General features: G+C 43.8%; 1 protein-coding gene across 7 annotated transcripts in view; it reads left to right on the top strand.

Annotated features, from left to right (window-relative positions):
• Nucleotides 1-18968, top strand: part of PBX1 (PBX homeobox 1) — a 1291292-nt gene that overhangs the window by 133592 nt on the left and 1138732 nt on the right. The window lies entirely within an intron of this gene.

An 18968-nucleotide genomic window follows, 5' to 3' on the forward strand; every position in this document is an offset into this window, starting at 1 on the left:
GGAAGGGACAATTGTACTAGTTTATCATGGTATAAACAGACAAATCATAACTGTTGCAATTCTCAAAATCTGATTGTATACGAAACCTGATGTTTAAATTAGAGAGTTGCGCGGGGTGAGAAATCCCACCCGTCCCCTCCAAAATCCCACCCATCCCCATGAGGAATCCCACTCGTCCCCACCAGTCCCCGCGAGGAATCCCCTCCAACCCCGCCCGTCCCTATAAACTTCAGAAATAGTTATTTCAATTAATTATGCTACTGAATTAAAGGCTCTGGTAGAGACCCATTTACAAATAAGCAGAGAGATTTTATTAATTTGGAAATATTAATTGGGAAGAATACATACTTTGTAAACGGGTTTCTACCAGAGCCTCTAATGTAAATATAAAATATAAATACTCAGCTGATGAGAACCCCCAAGCTGTCAGCTGAGGACTTCCTTTGCAGTTGGCCAGGGGTCCCTTTTGCCAAGCTTGGCAGGCAGCAGTAGCGTCCCTGAGTCACAGATGCTGGCACCTCAGTGGCTTATGGATGTTGCCAGCGACTGCTGTGCTTGGTAGAAGGGAGTTCTGGCCGTCTCTAGAGGAGGTCCTCTGCTGGCGGTGCTTGGGGATCCCCACCAGTCACAGCAAGGGTCAGCAAGTACTTCAACACTGTAGAAATAAAACCAGAAATGCATTTCCTTTTCTTTTGAACACAATACAAAGACATCTGCTATATACATTTCCCAAAGCTAACATATTTTAGTGAATAAATTCCGTTTTTTACCTTTGTTGTCTGGAGACTTATTTTTCCATAAAGTTGGTCCCAGTTTCTTTTTTCCGCTTTCCCATCTTCTGTAAATTCTTCTGTTGCTGTCCATTGGTTCCTCCTACGATGGTCCAGCATTTATCCCTTTCTTATCTTTCGTGCCTGCCCACCAGCTCCATGCCCAACATTTCTCCTTCTATCACCCCTCTCCAGCACCATGCCACATCTCTCCCTCCATTCCCTTCACCACTATGTCCAACATTCCTCCCTCTTGCATCCATTTCAATCCATCCCACTGTTCCCTTTCTACTACAATATTTCTCCCTCTCATCTGTACCTCACTTCCTCCCTATGACCAAAAATTCTTCTTTCTTCCATTCCCGTGTACACAACCATCTCTTTCCCTCCCTTCCTCTCTCCCAAGTTCATGCCTTCTGGGTCCAAGAATGCATTCCCTCCCCCACCTCAGCATCTCTTTCCTCTCCCTTCCTTCATCCTCTTTCCCAAGTTCATGCCTTGTGTCCAAAAACGTACTCCCTCCCCCCCTTTTGTGTTCCACGTTTGTCTCCCAGCCCTCATTTGCAAGCAAATTACCAGCAACTTTCTCAGCCAAATGGAGCTCAAGCCGCGAGGCTCGTCTTCTATTTCCTGCCTGCACTGCCCCAGTACACATAGCCGACCGGATGTCTTCCCCGATGTCAGTGCTGACATCGGAGGGAGGGAGGGCTTTGCTTAAGCCCTCCCTCTGACCGTCAGCGCTGACATCGGGGAAGACTTCCGGTCGGCTATGTGTGGTGTGGCAGGGCAGGTAGGAAAAAGAAGACGAGGCTCGTGGCTCAAGTTGTATCGAACCCTGCAGGATCCCCGCGACTCTAGGAGGCATCCCCATGGGATCCCCGCGACCCTAGGGGGTGTCCCCATGAGATCCCCGTGACCCTAGGGGGCATCCCACGGGTGACCCGAAGGAGGAACCCGCGAGATCCCCACGGGTCCCGCGGGATTCCAGTCGTCCCCATTCCCGTGTAGCTCTCTAGTTCAAATAAAAGTTACAGGTTGATAACAACCCTGAGATATTTGAATGACTTGACCAGGAGTTTGGGAACTGTATAGTTGAGGAGTGATGGAATCTGCCAGTGACCTAAGAAGCAACCGTTTTGGTTAGGTTGAGGATAAGACTGTGCACTAGGATTATTCAGAAAATCCTAAAGTTGGAGAAACTTTACTAATTGTGTTTTTCCCATGAATTGGTATGTGCTTGTTCACAAAATATTTTTGTACAATTTTTAGGCCCATCCTGGGGTTACTCAATGAATATAATCACCACCAAAATCATTTTACCCCCTTAAATCAGCTAATAATTTTGCACTAAACAGGCTATAATGCTATCATTATTCTATGGACCTAGATTAAACATTCAAACATAAGTAAATCTTACATCAAATATTTCTACTCAGAAAATATATTGCAATACAGGTATCACCTTAGAGATCATGGAATGCATTGTAAAGACTTGAAGTGACTAAAAATAACCCAACCTCCTCATACATTAAGTACTAAACACCTCCTGTATGAGCACACTCAAAGTAAAAAAAAGTGAGGAGAAAAAAGCCTCAGCACCCTGCCAAAAACAGGTAGGTGGTGAAAATGGGGCAATCACTGGCATTAAAAAACCTCCTCTCTGGGAACCTTAAGTGGCTTTGTGCAATGCAATTCAATGCAAGCCAAATGAGAAACTTATCTGTTACAGGAGATCTATCACACCAACAGTTACCAGCGTTTCGCAATCTAGCTGCCTTGGGGTATGGAATCGATGATCCTTCCAGTCGTATAAAAGTTTAGATTAGTTGAAAGATTATATATTTCGAAATGCAAAGAGCATAAACACTCACATGTAAAACAAGGATAGCCTGTATTGTCAACCATCCAGATGGATGTTGTGGGACCGGGATCCTGGCGAGGCCTAGTAACTTCCCAGAATCCCAGTCTTGGCGCGAGCGTAACCGTGGTGGATCACAGCGGCCTGGTGCCTCCCATAAACTGCACACCACACTGGCCTGGGTTTTGTCCAAATATATCACTTTTATTTATCCACAAGAAAAGTTTCCAACAAAAAAGGTCAAAATTTGGCATTCAAAGTAAAAACCCAAAACATTCCAATTTTCTCTTGTTCTGCTTTCTTTCTCTTATGTGCCAGTTCTTATCACTGCACTCTTTAGTGCTGGCCAATTTAAGTTCACAAATTGAGAACATAAAATACAGTTCCTGTTAGGTATTATTTCCACAAGCAGTGCTAGAACCTTACCTGCCTTGGCAATAGTTAGGCTACCTGGTTCTAGGCCCTAATTAGGCTTCTGGTAGATTTGAGTGGCAGTTCCCTTTTTCCTAGGAGCAGAGGGACTTGTACTCCCACAGGTGTGGCCACTGGTCTACTTATCTAACCCAACAGTAAATTCAGCAGCTTCCAGCCCAGGTTGAAAACAGGATACACAATCCTTCACAAAACATAAAACTCAAAAAGGAAGAAACAAAAACAAAAAACCCTTTTACCAAGGAAAAAGGACATTCAGGTTTTCCTAAACCTATTCCCATTCCATAGGGTGTTCTTCCCCAGACATAGCATTACTCTCTAACCAGTCCATGTCACAAACCTCAGATTGTGTTTCAGGGTTTTGCATTTCCCTATCCTGGTGAGAACTTCTGAAGGCTGGCCAAAAGTTAGCTGCTGTAGCTGGTTTCCTTCTCAGCTTCCCCTGAGCTTCCAGTCCCAGCTGTCCCTCCCCTCTCACTGACGAGGGACCTTCAGAAAAAGGGAGACTCGGCACATAACCACGCCCCCTCACAGCAGCTTTAGCTAATTCCTTAAAGAGCCCTGTCCTTCCCGTTCCAGCCTGAACTCTGTGAGTTTTTAAAGGGACAGGCTCCCTCTTAACCCTGTGCTCAGGATTTTCCCTATACTCAGGATATTTCTTCTCCTTAGTCCCTGGCACATTATTAATGCTTCCCTGCACTTTTCCCCGGGCTTTTCCCCGGGCTTTATTAGGACTAGCCAGATCCCTGTCACAATGTATATCTGACATTAGACATATGTGAAAGAATTTCTGAATTACAATGTAATACAGAAATTCATAGAACAACTAAATGTTTGACTGTCATATGACTGATTGGACTTGTCTGGGCAATTGATGACAGCAGCTGATCTGCTGCCTGAAATGCTTGCGAGCACCCCCACCGTTTCTCAAATATCAGTTCTAGTTCTAGGCATGTTCTGAGCTTGCATGGGCAAGGATGACTTGCCTTAGGGGCCTTAGGCGTCCAGGCCAATCAGAGCCATAGGCCGCTTCTGGTGCATTCGGGGAGGGGCCTGAGGCTTTGATTGGTCCAGGTTGTATAAAGCCCCCCTCTCGTGGGAGGGGTCTTAAACAAATTGGGCCAATCAGAGCCTCAGGCCCTTCCCTGGTGCATCCCAAGTTGCACCGGGGAGGGGAAGGCCCATTTTCGATAATGCAGGCCAGCTGGGAGGAGGGAGTCCGTGTACTTCCATGCATCTATTTGGAGGTAAGGGGAGGCGGAGTCAGAAGCAAGGGGGAGGTGTTCTATAGCAGGGGGGTCACTTGCCATTGAGGGAGAGTGGACATCTCCCGCTGCAGGGGTGGGGGGGGGCACAGCTGGGATTTCTTGGCAGTGGGAAAATGTAGGCATCTCTCCCACTGTGGGGGTGAGGTGTGTGGCCGGGATTTTTTGGCAGCGGGAAAGTGTGGGCATCTCTCTCGCTGCGGGGAGGGGGGGAGTGTTGGTTAGCAGCGGGAGAGAATCGGCATCTCTCCCGCTGCAGGGGTGGGGGGTGTTGTGATGCAGCGGGAGAGAATGGGCATCTCCTGCTGCATCACAACAAATAGCAGCTTCTGACACTGATCGGCACTCTTGGACCAGTCTCTTATTTTTATTGCCAAAAGCAGAAGCCACTTTTAGAAAATGGCTCGGCATTTTTTAAGAATCCACTGGAGGACTCATTTCAGTGTTGAAGAGCTCTTTTGCATGTTATTGTTGGAGACTGCTAGAAAGCTCGCTATTGACAGAGATAATATGTTTTGACAATCCGCCGTTAAAATGTGTACAGGCTAAACAATCGGTAAACAGTTTAGTTACAGCGTTAAAGTTTTGAGAATCTGGGTCTAAGTGAATTTTTACCAGCCCTAGCATTGCTTGTGTTGTTCCTTTATGATTCATTTGTAGATGAATCTTAAGTAGAAATATTGAATCCCAGTTTGGGATCCTCTTGCTGCCTGCCTCCTCTTAGTCTTCTCTTTTTAAAAGTACAGTGCTTAAAGACACTAAAAGATGCAGATAACATGAATTTACCAAGCAACTACATTGTGTCTTGCCTGCAGCTAATTCTCTGTTAAGTATTGGCATCCCAAGATTTTTTTTAAGTATTAGGGGGAAACTCTTTTGTGAAATTAAGAACATAAAAGCAGATCTTTTATAAAATTCACTCTTAAGAAAAAATATTAATAAAACAGAGAAGAGAAGAGCCATTGTTTTAAACACTGGCTGTATGATTCTGCTGTGACCAAAGGTTAAGAAAACCTATGTGACTGCTACTGCACAATGAAATACTGATAAAAAGATTTAGCATGAAGATGGTGGCTGCCCAAAAGTCAGTCTGTTGAAATGACTTAGACCCTTGTTGGTCTCTGGGCTTTGAAGAGAATTGATGCCATTTTATTGCCCTGCTCTCAAAGTACTTAGAGGCTTCAACCTGAGCACGTTGAGTGTTTCTGCTGAATGTGTACTCTAAACTGTTAGCAGTACACATTCCTTCCTCTTATTTTTTCTTTTCCCTCATTTTAATAAGCTTTCTATTTTTCCACTAGCAAATTTATTACTATGTGACTTTGCCTTCAGGGTTTTTAAAGGACTTATCTACAGCTAAGTGTTTGGATTGTGATGGTATCATGAAGGAGTTCAGTCTCTACTTTGGGCCTGGTTTGTAGACCCTGTGGATGGTTTCCCCTTGAGTCTAAACCATCCTAATTTTCTGTATCCACTTCAGTCTGTCTTGCACACACTTGGCTTTTCCTCCTTATGGCTCTTACTACCAATGGTTGCCCATCCCAAAGTCAGAGATTTACCACTGCTATGCTCAAGATTGAAGGCCAGTGAAGTGAGGTTTTTCTTATGGGCCCCAGCCATGTCTAATACCAATTCCGATAGATTCACAATGCAGAACTAAAATTTCCTTTTTTAAAATTTCTTTTGGTCATTTTATTTTTCTAAGGGTGTTGGTGCCAGTATTCTAGTTTCTGCTTTCCTCTGTCGTCTCAACTCTCTTGCCAGGGTCTCCTTGCTCATTTGACATTACTTCTTTCTCCATAACCATCATTTATCTTTCCTTTTCATCCCTATCTGCCTTGTCCAGCATCTCCCCTCTTGTGTGTCAGTCCCTAACCTTCTGCTATTTTTAGTATCTTGCTTCTGTGTCCCTTTTCTTGCCCTATTCAGCATTTTCTGTCTATGTCCATGTCCCTCCTTCTGTGTCCATATCCTTCCTTCTATATTCCTTTTTCTACTCCATCTAACTTTTCTCATAAGAACATAAGCAATGCCTCCGCTGGGTCAGACCTGAGGTCCATCGTGCCCAGCAGTCTGCTCAAGCAGCGGCCCAACAGGTCCAGGACCTGTGCATTAATCCTCTATCTATACCTCTCTATCCCCTTTTCCAGCAGGAAATTGTCCAATCCTTTCTTGAACCCCAGTACTGTACTCTGCCCTATTACGCCCTCTGGCAGCGCATTCCAGGTGTCCACCACACGTTGGGTAAAGAAGAACTTCCTAGCATTTGTTTTGAATCTGTCCCTTTCAACTTTTCCGAATGTCCTCTTGTTCTTTTATTTTTCAAAAGTTTGAAGAATCTGTCCCTCTCTACTCTCTCTATGCTCTTCATGATCTTGTAAGTCTCTATCATATTCTCTCTAAGTCTCCTCTTTTCCAGGGAAAAAAGACCAAGTTTATCCAATCTCTCAGCGTATGAAAGGTTTTCCATACCTTTTATCAGATGTGTCGCTCTCCTCTGAACCCTCTCAAGTATCGCCATATCCTTCTTAAGATACGGCGACCAATATTGGACGCAGTACTCCAGATGCGGACGCACCATCGCCCGATACAACGGCAGGATAACTTCTTTCATTCTGGTTGTAATACCCTTCTTGATTATGCCTAGCATTCTATTTGCCTTCTTAGCGGCCGCTGCGCACTGTGCTGTCGGCTTCTTTGTCATTTCCACCCAGTTGGACAGGAAAATCGAATCGAATCAAAAAATCGATTCAATAGGCTGAATCGAATCGAATCAAAATTTTTTTCCTGAATTGGCCAGCACTATTGCGCACTATGCCGTCGACTTCATTGTCTTGTCCACCATTACCCCCAAGTCCCTTTCTTGGGTACTCTCATTCAATAACATCCCTCCCATCATGTAGTTGTACCTCGGGTTTCTGTTTTCCACATGTAATACTTTACATTTCTCAACATTGACCTTCATCTGCCATCTCATCGCCCATTCCCCTAGTTTGTTCGTCGCCCATTCCCCTAGTTTGTTCAAGTCCCTTTGCAGTTCTTCGCAGTCCTCTTTAGTCCGAGCTTCACTAAATAGTTTGGTGTCCGCAAATTATATTATCTCACACTTCGTCCCTGTTTCTAGATCATTTATGAATATATTAAATAGCAGCGGCCCGAGCACTGAGCCCTGCGGGACCCCACTCGTGACCCTCCTCCAGTCCGAGTAGTGGCCTTTCACTCCTACCCTCTGTTTCCTACCCGCCAACCAGTTTCTGATCCATTTATGTACGTCTCCTTCCACCCCATGGTTCTTCGGTTTCTGGAGCAGGCGTTCATGGGGCACCTTGTCAAAGGCTTTTTGGAAATCTAGATATATGATGTTTATGGGGTCTCCTCTGTCCGTCCGTTTGTTAATTCCTTCGAAGAAGTGCAATAAGTTCGTTAGGCATGATCTCCCCTTGCAGAAACCATGTTGGCTGGTTATCAGAAGTTCGTTTCTTTCAAAATGTTCATCGATGTTTTCTTTTATCAGTGCTTCCGCCATTTTCCCCGGGACCGAGGCCAGACTCACTGGTCTGTAGTTTCCCGGGTCACCTCTTGATCTCTTTTTAAAGATGGGCGTAACGTTGGCTATCTTCCAGTCCTCTGGCATCATGCCTGTTTTCAGGGATAGATTGCAAATTTGCTGCAGGAGGAGATAACGGAACTACTGCAGCAAATTTGCAATCTATCCCTGAAAACAGGCATGATCCCAGAGGATTTGTCAGTTTTTAGTTTTTCTATCTGCCTGCGTACATCTTCAAGGCTCACTTCCATGGATGTTAATTTTTCTGCTTGATTTCCATTGAAGAATTGCTCAGGTTCCGGTATGTTGGATGTGTCTTCGTTTGTAAATATAGATGAAAAGAACATGTTAAGTCTTTCTGCCACTTCTCTCTCCTCCTTCACCACTCCCTTCTTGTCTCAGTCGTCCAGCGGTCCCACCTCCTCCCTAGCCGGTTGCTTCCCTTTAACATATCTTTTTGCACCCCTTTCTGAATCTGGGGATATACAGATTTTGCGCCTCGCTCACCGTGTCCTTGAGAAAAGACCAGGCATGTTCTACCGTTTGCCATTTTTTGGAAGTGTTCCTAAGTTTCTTCCTTACCATTTCCCTCATTGCTTCGTAGTTTCCTTTCCTGAAGTTGAAAGTTGTCGCTATGGTTCTATTTCCTTTTGGTATTCCTACCTCAACCTTGAACTTGATCATGTTATGACCGCTGTTTCCCAACGGTCCCACTACTTCCACTTCCTTTGCAGGTCCCCTTAACCCATTTAGGATTAGATCCAGAGTGGAATTTCCTCTCGTTGGTTCTCTAACAAGCTGCTCCATGAAACAATCTTGTTTAGCCGCCAGGAATTCTGTCTCCCTAGCGCATTTTGAGCTTCCAAGACTCCAGTCTATCCCAGGGTAGTTGAAGTCTCTCATAATAACCGTGTTACCACTTTTGCATTCTCGCTTCATCTCGGCTTCTATTTCTTCATCGATATCCCTGGTTTGCCCGGGTGGACGATAGTATAGACCCATCTTTATTTCAGTCCCTTTCCTTCCCGGTATTTTAACCCATTGCGATTCCAGCTGTTTAGTCGTCTCTGCCGTGTCCATTTATGTCGATGGTATGCTTTCTTTTATGTATAGGGGTATTCCACCTCCTTTCTGTCTTGACCGGTCCTGGCGACAGAGCTTGTACCCCGGCAGTGCTGTATCCCATTTGTTTTCTTCATTCCACCACATTTCAGAGACTCCAATGATGTCTATGTCCTCTGCATTGGCCATAACTTCTAATTCCCCCATTTTGTTTCTTAGGCTCCTTGCATTAGTATATATGCAATTTAGATCCTGGTAATTTCTTGTCTTCATTTCCTTTCCCTGTGCTTCGGTCTTTAGTTTCTTCTCTTTTGCTACAATCCTTCTAATCTCCTCTTCTGGGTTAGTCGACTTCTGTAATTTGTCCATTGTTTCTTCCCAGCCTTTTTTCCCCTCGGTATCTTCACGGGATACCTTTTTCCGAATCGTCAACGCTTGGTCGACTGTCGGCTTTCCCCTTCTTCTTAGTTTAAAGCCTGCTCTATTCCTCTCCTGATGTTGTTTGCTAGAAGTCTTGTTCCTGCCGTGCTCAGGTGCAGTCCATCTCTCCTGTAGAACTTGCTCTTGCCCCAGAACGTTGTCCAGTTCCTCACAAAGTGGAACCCTTCTTCCTCACACCATCTCATCATCCAAGCATTTATTGATTGTAGTTCCTCCTGCCTTTTCACATCTGCCCTCGGTACCGGTAGGATCACTGAGAACGCTATATTCTGTGTCCTCATCTTCAGCTTCCTTCCCAGAATCTTGAACTTTTCTATCAGCGTGCTTCTCCTCTCCTTATTTCCTCTTCCTCCCCCCCCCTACCTGCCAAAGCTAGTATCTCTTCATCTTCCTTGTTCCTTCTCTGTTCCTGGTATCTCTTCCTCTCCCCCATCCAGGTGGTCCTTTTAAACTTGCTGTACTTCACTAGCAGTGCTAGTACTGAATACAAGCTGCTGATGAATAGCCCTGATCTTCCTTTTTGCTGCATGTTTGAGGCAACTAACACCTGAGTTGAGTGTTGATTAGAGAATAACACAGCGACCCGTTCTGAGATACACCACAGTAAAACCGCAGTAACGGGTAAAAATTTGATCTTACTGCAGATGCCACTCCGCAGGAGCGGTAAAAAGCTTTGCTCCTGGGGAGACACTCCCCTCCAATCACAGCTTCCTGAGTTACCCACCATCCCTACCCTCCCTCACAGCTTCAGCCATCCTTACCCTCACAGGACCAGCAGCTCCAAATCCGTCCCCCTCATTCATGGGTGTGGCTGCTCCAGCTCCCCCCTCGCTCGCGGGTCCAGCCGGCTTCCCTCCCTCCCCTGTTTCTGGTACATACCTTGTAGAAGAGCGAGCTGATCCATGCTGACGGTGCTCATGGCCTTCCCTCTACTGGACCCCTCCTTATGATGCAACTTCCTCTTTCACAAAGATAAGAAGATGCTTCGTAAGGGGGAGCCTGGCAGAGGGAAGGCCATGAGCACTGTCAAGCAAGCCTGTGTAGAGATCAACTCACTGTTCTACAAGGCATGCACCATTAGCAGTGAGGGAGGGAGGCAGGTTGGACCTGTGAGGGAGAGGGGGCTGAACCCGCCAGACCTGAGGCGGGGTGGGTGGGTAGGGAGAGCTGGAGCCATTGGTCATGAGGAAGAGAGGGAATAAATGCAAGGGAAAGCAGATGCTGGGGCTGGAGGAAAGAGAACAGGATGGGGGGCTGGAGCTGGAAGAAAGGGCACAGGAGAGGGAACTGGGGCAGGAAGAAAGTGAACGATGTACAGGACCTGGGGGAAGGAAGGGAGAGAGGTGCTGGTCCTGCAGGTGGGGGAGCTGGAGGGAAGGAGAGAGGTGCTGGACCTGTTGGAGGAGGGACTGAAGGGAAGAAAAGGGAAAAAGATGTCATAATAAATGGATAAAGGAAGAGGGAATGAAATACTGAAAACACAGCAGAGTGAGAGGGAGAGATACAGGAAGATATCAAAACAGAGGTTAAATAAAGGGCATATAGAGGAGAATAGGGACAGGGACACAAAGGGAAATGCTGCATGGAAATGGTACATGGATAGAGAAGGGCAATCCCGGACATGGGAAGTGGTATATGGACACAGAGGGAAAGTGCTGGATGTGGGAGAGAATAGGAACACAGAAGAGAGATGAGTAATGCAAGACATTGAGTAGTGATGATAAATACAGGGAGATGGACACAAGGGAGAAGCTAGACAGGGATGTATAGTGGAAACAGAAGGGAAAGATAGGTACACAAAAATGGAAGATGGATAGTGAGCATAGAGAAGAAGAAATATCAAATGAGTAGGAGACCCTGGTGAGTGAGTTAAGAGAAGATAGAGGGAAATGGAAACCAGAGCCTGGGACCAACATGACTTGAAAAATAAAATGACCAGATGAGAAAAGGTAGAAAAAATAAATTTGTTTTCTATTTTGTGATTAGAATATATGAGAACTGAAATGTTTATCCTGTCAGTGCCAGTCCAAGGGCAAAAATTTGGGAGGGGACTCCAAAGCCCACTACTAGCCCATACCATTTTCAGATTCCAGCAGGCTTTTGCTTTCTCTAGCCAGGGAGCAATTGCCTTAATTGCACTTCTTGGCCTAACACCATCCCTAGCATGTGTGATCTTTATATTTTGCACAGTTTAGGAGAAAATGGATCTTTCTATTTCTTTGGTGTTGTACTACATGGAAGGTATGGCTTCTTGGGATTTTGGTTTAATTTGTTTATCATTTTTGATCAGCTATTATGTATTTGGCAATTGTATTACCGTGTTTCCCTGAAAATAAGACACTGTCTTATTAATTTTGGGCCCAAAAAAGGCACTAGGTCTTATTTTCGGTGATGTCTTATTTTTTTCATGTACAATGATCATCTCTTCCTTCCTCTCCTCCACCCCAATTCTTCCTCTATCCTTTCACTCCCCCACATGTTAAGCATCTTTCTTCCCCTCTCACCTTGTGCAATATCTTTCTATCCCTCTCTCCCTCCCTTCCATCCCCCTGTGCAGCAGAACCCTTGCAGCTTCTATCCTTCCCTCCCCTTGTGCAGCAAAACCCGTTTTCACAGGTTTGTAAAATCTGCAAAAGCTTTTTAATATAGCTTTCAGTCTCCAAGGCTAATGCTAACTTTTCTCTACGGATGGGAGAGGATAGAACAGAGGTCACTAGGTCAGCAAAATCTCTTCGTTTGTTGATTTCACAAATAGGAAGATCAATTAGTTGACTTGTTTCTGGCATTTCTTCAAAGTGTTCCTCTTCTGATTCATCAATGAGGTTCTGTGTGACATCTACTGAAGGGTCCTTACCTTGAGCCTGATAAATCTTTTCCCAGATTTCATCAAAGCCAACCTTTTCTGGAAAGCTTTTGACCAAACAATTAGGGTGTCTTGTTGTTTCTGATATGCGCTTGGATTTATTTTTGATTCCAAAACCATCTGCCTCAGCCTGCACTATCAGAGACATCCTCTTCAGCTGCTCTCCGTAAGTGGATAAGACGTGTCCGGTGCCCCTGTCATTCAGCATGTGCACCTTCATCCGCCCGAGTATGCAACATGATGCCATCCGCGCGCTTATCGCCACTCCTCCAGCACCTCAGCTGCTACCGTGGATAGGCAAACTGCACCAGCATGTTTCACCACTCTAGTTACCACACAGGTCAATGGTGACCAAACCAGGCCTCTGTGGGAACAGAAGAAGAGAACGTCTGCTTCAGCTGTCCTCCTCCTGCATTGTGGCCTTCTCACGCCCGGGATTGCAATGTAGTCTGTGCTGCCGACACTGCCATTTGTTACCAGGTACAGTCTCGCGGTTGGGGTTTGGATGGGAGGGAGGGAGTAGGGAAATGCTGCTGCCGGCAATTAGGGTTTATTTTCGGGGTTAGGGCTTATATTAAGACCTACCCTGAAAATCATGCTAGGGCTTATTTTCGGGTAGGTCTTATTTTCAGGGAAACACGGTATGATGTAATTATTAACATCCCCTCCCCTTTCCCCTCAAAATCATGTTTGTATTTATAATTTGTCTAATTAATGTTCACATTTTCCCCTCCTACCCCCCTACAAAAAAAAATTTATTTTAACCTTTTTTAGCTTTGTAAACCGGCCAGGTGCACATCGATGGTCGGTATATTAAAATTTAATTAAACTTGAAACTTGTGTATGACCAAGGTATTCTGTTAGAATGAATTTTTTATGTAGCATTCAGTTTTCCTGATAGTGGAGAGGATATTGTGAGGGGAGATGGGTTTTGTTGATTTTTTTTCTGTATTTATGACTTATAAAATGACAGTTGTAATGAATATTGTTTCTTTTTTTTACTTTAATAAAATGTTTTAAATATAAAATCATAACTATGGGGTTGTGTGGAGGGGATCAAACATAGCTCACAGGAATGGGGTGGAGGTGGAACAGAGCTTGTGGGAATGGGGACAAACTTTGTCCCTATGTCATTCTCTAGTGCCAGTGGCATGTTTTCAGCTCTGCCACTGCTGGCAAAGTATGGCAAATTTAAAGAGAGGGAAAGAGTAGGACATGCTGGACTGATGGAGAAGAAATGATCCCAGATTGACATGTGTGTGTGTGGTGGGGGGGGGGGGGGGTCAAAAAACTAGAATGCATGCGAACTGGAGAAGGGACCCAAATGCTTGTGCTTTGACATGCCTAGAAAACCCCCAAGTAGCTAACTGGCACAGTAAAAGGGCTGATAGAGCATGTTATGTAGAGTGAAAGAGGAGGTTTGAGGCAGGACATGGGCCCTGTGTTGCTTTCTTTGGGTTTGGTACAGAGCACAGGCACTAGGGTGTTATTACTCTGTGAAAGTTGGGAACCATTGCTGTCTGGCTTCTTGTTTGCATAAATTGCTTAGCAGTTTTTATCAGGGCTCTTTTTGTCTATTTTTCATTTTCTTTTGGATTCTTTCAGTGCATTTTTCCTGGCCTCCTCTGTCTTAATAGTACTCGGGCCCTCTGCTTGCTCCTTCCTTTTGCCTCCAATTTATAGTCTGAAACTCTCACTTATGCATAGCAAAGAAAGTTGACAAGCTAGAAGAATGGCCTCTTCTTCTTCAGGGCAGTGTTTCAGTACTATTGGGTTACATGCCTGGAGGAATACCCATTTATTAATATGACTGCCTGCATGATGTAATGTTGTTTTTCAGAACTAAAACGAGACAATTTCACCAGGGTCAGCAGAATTATGGCTGATTTTGTTGAAAGAGACTTGCAGGGGTAATTTATGTGCTGGCCGGGACTGCTTGGAGGAGCCTGCTTTTGCAAGGCAAAGCAGTGCTAGTTATTTTCCCAAATATAGTAACTCTAGTTATTAATTCCTGTCAGTCAGGGATGTAACCTGGTTATCCCTTGGTCATTTGCTTAGTTATGCGCAGAATATGGGTACAATTAATTACAGCTACAAATATGGTTTCATGTACTAAGGATCAATAGCCATGTTGTCACTGGAAATATTGGTGAGGCATGGTTTCAAAGGCAAGGATGGACTCTTGGAGCTGTGGACCTAATGTGATTTCTTCTGCTATAAATGCGCTTTCTATTTGTTTAACACAACAGCTAGCAACTTTGGCTTCATGTTTGTTGCTATTTTTAAGTAATGGAGTCAAAGGTAGCCTTTTTTGCTTGTCAGCCAGAAAGCAGCTTAGCATTACATAGAAATTTAGAAAATGATGACAAAGTCCTCTCTCTCAGAGATTTTCGGTGCTTGTTCCATGCCTTCTTGAATTCAGTTACAGTCCTTATCTCCACCACCTCAAGAGGCCGTCTCTACCATTCTTTCCATATAAAAAAAAAACTTAAATTAGCCCTGTGTTTACCCCTTTTCATCTTCATCCTGTTCTTTGTTCTAGAGCAGGGTTGTCCAGCGTCGGTCCTCAAGGTCTGCAATCCAGTCGGGTTTTTAGGATTTCCTCAATGAATTTGCATGAGATCTATTCGCACGCTCTGCTTCCATTGTACTCGTAAATAGATCTCATGCATATTCATTTGGGAAATCCTGACCTGGCGAGGGCTGAGGTTGGACGTCCCTGTTCAAGAGCTTCTTTCAACTGAAAGAGACCTGCCTCCTGTGCATTTATTCTGTTGAACTGTTTAAATCTCTCGCATGTCTCCCCTTGCCCACCTTTCTTAAGAAATATAGCCATTTTAGTAATTTCCCTCTGGACTAGCTTCATCCTGTTTTTATATTTTTGAAGGTATGATCTCTAGAATTATTCCCAATATTCTAAATGAGTTCTTGCTGGAGATTTGTACAGATGTGCTATCATCTAGGATGAACAGAGAGAAAATGTTTGTTTCTCATGTCATTTCTGTTAATATTCATTTAATTTGGGTTTTCTTAGTCATTTTGTCATTACAGGAGCAATGTTGTCAAAAGTGTGCCCTCTTTGCAAAGAATGTGCAGTATTATCTGCAAATGTAAAAACACACGTGCCTTTTTTGGGGGGTTACTTTTTTTTGTCTAATAACATTGCAATAGCCCTTCCCTACTATCACCTCTTTTTTAATGTTGGCTATTCTTGTTCCTATGCACCCAGGCAGCCTTCTGGCTTTAGCTGTTGCCTTTTTTACCTCTTTAGCCTCCTTAAAATAATCAGATACAGTAAAACCTTTGATTGTGAGTAACTTGGTTTGTGAGTGTTTTGCAAGATGAGCAAAAATTTTTATTACTTTTTAACTTGATAAACGAGCGAGGTCTTGCAATACGAGTACAGTAAGTATATGCACGTCATGTCATCACAACTGTGTTGATGGTTCTTCTCTCTCTGATGCTGCGGGATTGTACTTAATCCGAGTGTAGTGACTGTTCTATAGTACTGTAACTGTACTGCAACAATGGTCCCTATGAAGGACAATCCTTATCCTCTCTCATCTCCTTCAGACAAACCACGTTTCTTTTCAAAAGTAAATTTGTTTTATTGAATATATTTTTATTTTATACAGCACAGTATTTTGTATTAAATATTTTTCTATAAATTTTTTTGGGTTGTGGAATGAATCGTCTGAATTTCCATTATTTCTATTGGGGAAATTTGCTTTGATATACGAGTGCTTTGGATTACAAGCATGTTTCCGGAATGAATTGCAAACCAAGGCACCACTACACTTCACTTCCTTCATACAGAGTCAGTCATACTTTGTAGTACTACAGCAAGAGTATGACTTATGCTTCAGCATTCCATTACTTAGATGAGTAATTCAATATCTGATTTCATAATATGACAAAACAACTATTGTACTCACAAACATCAAACACTGTATACATGTTTTATCGTCTGATGCTTTTTATCTCTAGATTTTACATCAGTTTTCAAGGTTAAAGTTACTTCCTTTTGAACTTTGATGCAGGAAACGTTTGCCCAAAAATTTACACCTGCTGTTTATGTAGATCTTTCTCTTGGGGGCCATTTCGCCAAATTGGTTAGTTTTGGCCCTACTATGATAGGAATGAACCTCACTCTTTGGCCACAGCATGAAGAGTATGATCTGTGTTTCAAATTTACTGCTAACACTTGCCATAAGGTTTGCATTGTGCCAAAACATGTAAAGGTTACAGGCAACTTATCCAGGTGTATTTGGAAATTTTTTTTGATCAAGCCTGTTGCACCCCAAAAGATGGGGATCATTTCTGTATCTTTCTGCTACATTTTCTTGGTCTTGGATTGCATTGTCTGGTACTCCCTCTCCACATGATTCACAGAATAATCACTTGGGTCTGACACCTCAATGATCAATGTTCTTGTGGTGTTTTTCTCTCTTATCGCTATGTCCAGTTTTCTTGTATCCAGCTTTTTATCTGGGGATGTCCCAGGTGATCATAACATTCTGGTTTTCCACAATCCTCTTAGGGTCATGATCCCAATGGGATGTTGTATTGTATTTGATATACTGCTTGTACATAAGTATTCAGCGGTTTACAAAAACTAGAACATTAGGCACATTAACTTCCCTTACTGTTCCAAATGGGCTCACAATCTAACTAAATTGCCCTAAGAGAAAACATTATTTGAATATAAGATAAAAGGGGTGGAAAAGTGGGTGCTTCTTATGGAGCGAATACACCTTCCCCCCCCCAGGAACCTTTTTAAAAGTTGCGGTGCTCTCCTGCCAAACGGCTGTCTTTGGAAGCAGAGCAGAGCAGCGTGGGACCAGGCAGGAAGCGCAAAGGTTGCGCTCCTGCGTTGCGCCTCTATGCTTCCAAAGACAGCCCAGGAGAGCACCGCAACTTTAAAAAGGTACCGGGGCAGCTTCGGGCTGGTAGCTTCGGATGTGGGCGGCTTCGGGTGGGCTCCATCGATGCGATGGCTTTTGACTGGGCTGTAGGTGGGAGACTTCAGGTGCGGGTGTCGTCGGTCGGGCTCCTTCGCTGCGACAGCTTCTGACTGGGCTGCAAGCCGGAGGCTTCAGGTACGGGTGTCGTCGGGCGGGTTCCTTCGCTGTGGGTGGCTTCAGGCTGCGGGCGGGCGACTGTGGGCTGCAGGTGGGCTGCTTCAGGCTGCTTAGCACCAGACGCACCCCCCTGTAGAGGAGGAAATTTTTTTCCTTGGTTTTCCTCCTCTACAGGGGGGTGCGTCTTATGGACAGGTGCGTCTATAGACCGAAAAATACAGTAAGTAAATGCATAAATTGCATTTACAAATAAAGGATTGAAAATAAAAGAAAGAAGCAGAAAATTAAACAAATGTAGCAGAGTATGAAGAAATAATATAAGATGACATAAAATAAATTCCATTCCAAACTTGTAATGCTTAGTTTCCAATGAGTTTCTCCCCTGTGTATTGGTGTATACTTAGACACAAATGTTTATTTTTTTTCCTAAGTGTATTGTCTGCCCCAGCCTGACCTTCTGATAATCGTGTAAATTTGGCTTTGCACACATAGTTGTTTTTCAAAGGCATTTCCTCAGACATTTTCCTCATTCTTTTAACTTACTAAGAAGTGAGCAAATTGACAGCAGTTTATCCCAGTAGAACTAAAACATGCTTAAAAGCAAATAGGTCACATTTTTCATCTGCACACAATATTTAGGAGCTGTACAAATGAAATGATGGTGATCTTCATAGTGGTCTCTGCAGGTAGAAAAAAAAAATCATTTCAGTGATTCTGAAAATTGCTTTCTTTTAGTGCTGCTAAAATAAGTTTCTGTATTAATGACCAATGTCACCATGATGATGATGGATGTTCCCAGGTTGTTCTCTATTAGTGTTTCCCAAGTTGGTCCTGAAGTACCCCCTTGCCAGTCAGGTTTTCATCATATCTACAATGAATATGCATAAGATTGATTTGCATACACTACCTCATTATATGCAGATCTTTCACGCATATTTATTGTGGATTTCCTGAAAACCTGACTTTCAAGGGGGATACTCTAGGACCGACTTGGGAAACACTGCTCCATTATATGGACTTCTAGCTGCATTAAGAAAAATCATTCTGGGGAGAAGTCAAAGGAAGAAATATACAATATAAGTGTATGCATAAAATTCAGGTGCAGGTGACTAGGCATAGTTTACACCCTCAACAATCTTCAAAGTAATATTTAGAAATAAAACAAAAACAAACGAAACAAGGTAATACCTTTTTTATTGGACTATCTCAATGCATTTTATGATTAGCTTTCAAAAGTAACCCCTTCTTCAGATCAGAAATAAGCATATGTTGACAAATACCAATACATATATAAAGGAAACATTAAAGCATCCCAGTGATAGTTTGACAGGGAGAGGGAGGGATGGGTAGGTAGGTAAGTAAGAGACAGAAGTGACAAAGCAGTTAAAATTTCTTTGTAGTGTGAAAGAAGCCAAAGAACATAAGAATTGCCGCTGCTGGGTCAGACCAGTGGTCCATCATGCCCAGCAGTCCGCTCACGCGGTGGCCCTTAGATCAAAGACCAGTGCCCTATTTGAGTCTAGCCTTACCTGTGTATGTTCTGGTCCAGCAGGAACTTATCTAACCTTTTCTTGAATCCCTGAAGGGTACTTTCTCCTATAACAGCCTCTGGAAGAGCGTTCCAGATTTCTACCACCCTCTGAGTGAAG

The sequence above is a fragment of the Geotrypetes seraphini genome, chromosome 10 (assembly GCF_902459505.1).
Source record: "Geotrypetes seraphini chromosome 10, aGeoSer1.1, whole genome shotgun sequence".
In the NCBI taxonomy this organism is placed as follows: domain Eukaryota; kingdom Metazoa; phylum Chordata; class Amphibia; order Gymnophiona; family Dermophiidae; genus Geotrypetes; species Geotrypetes seraphini.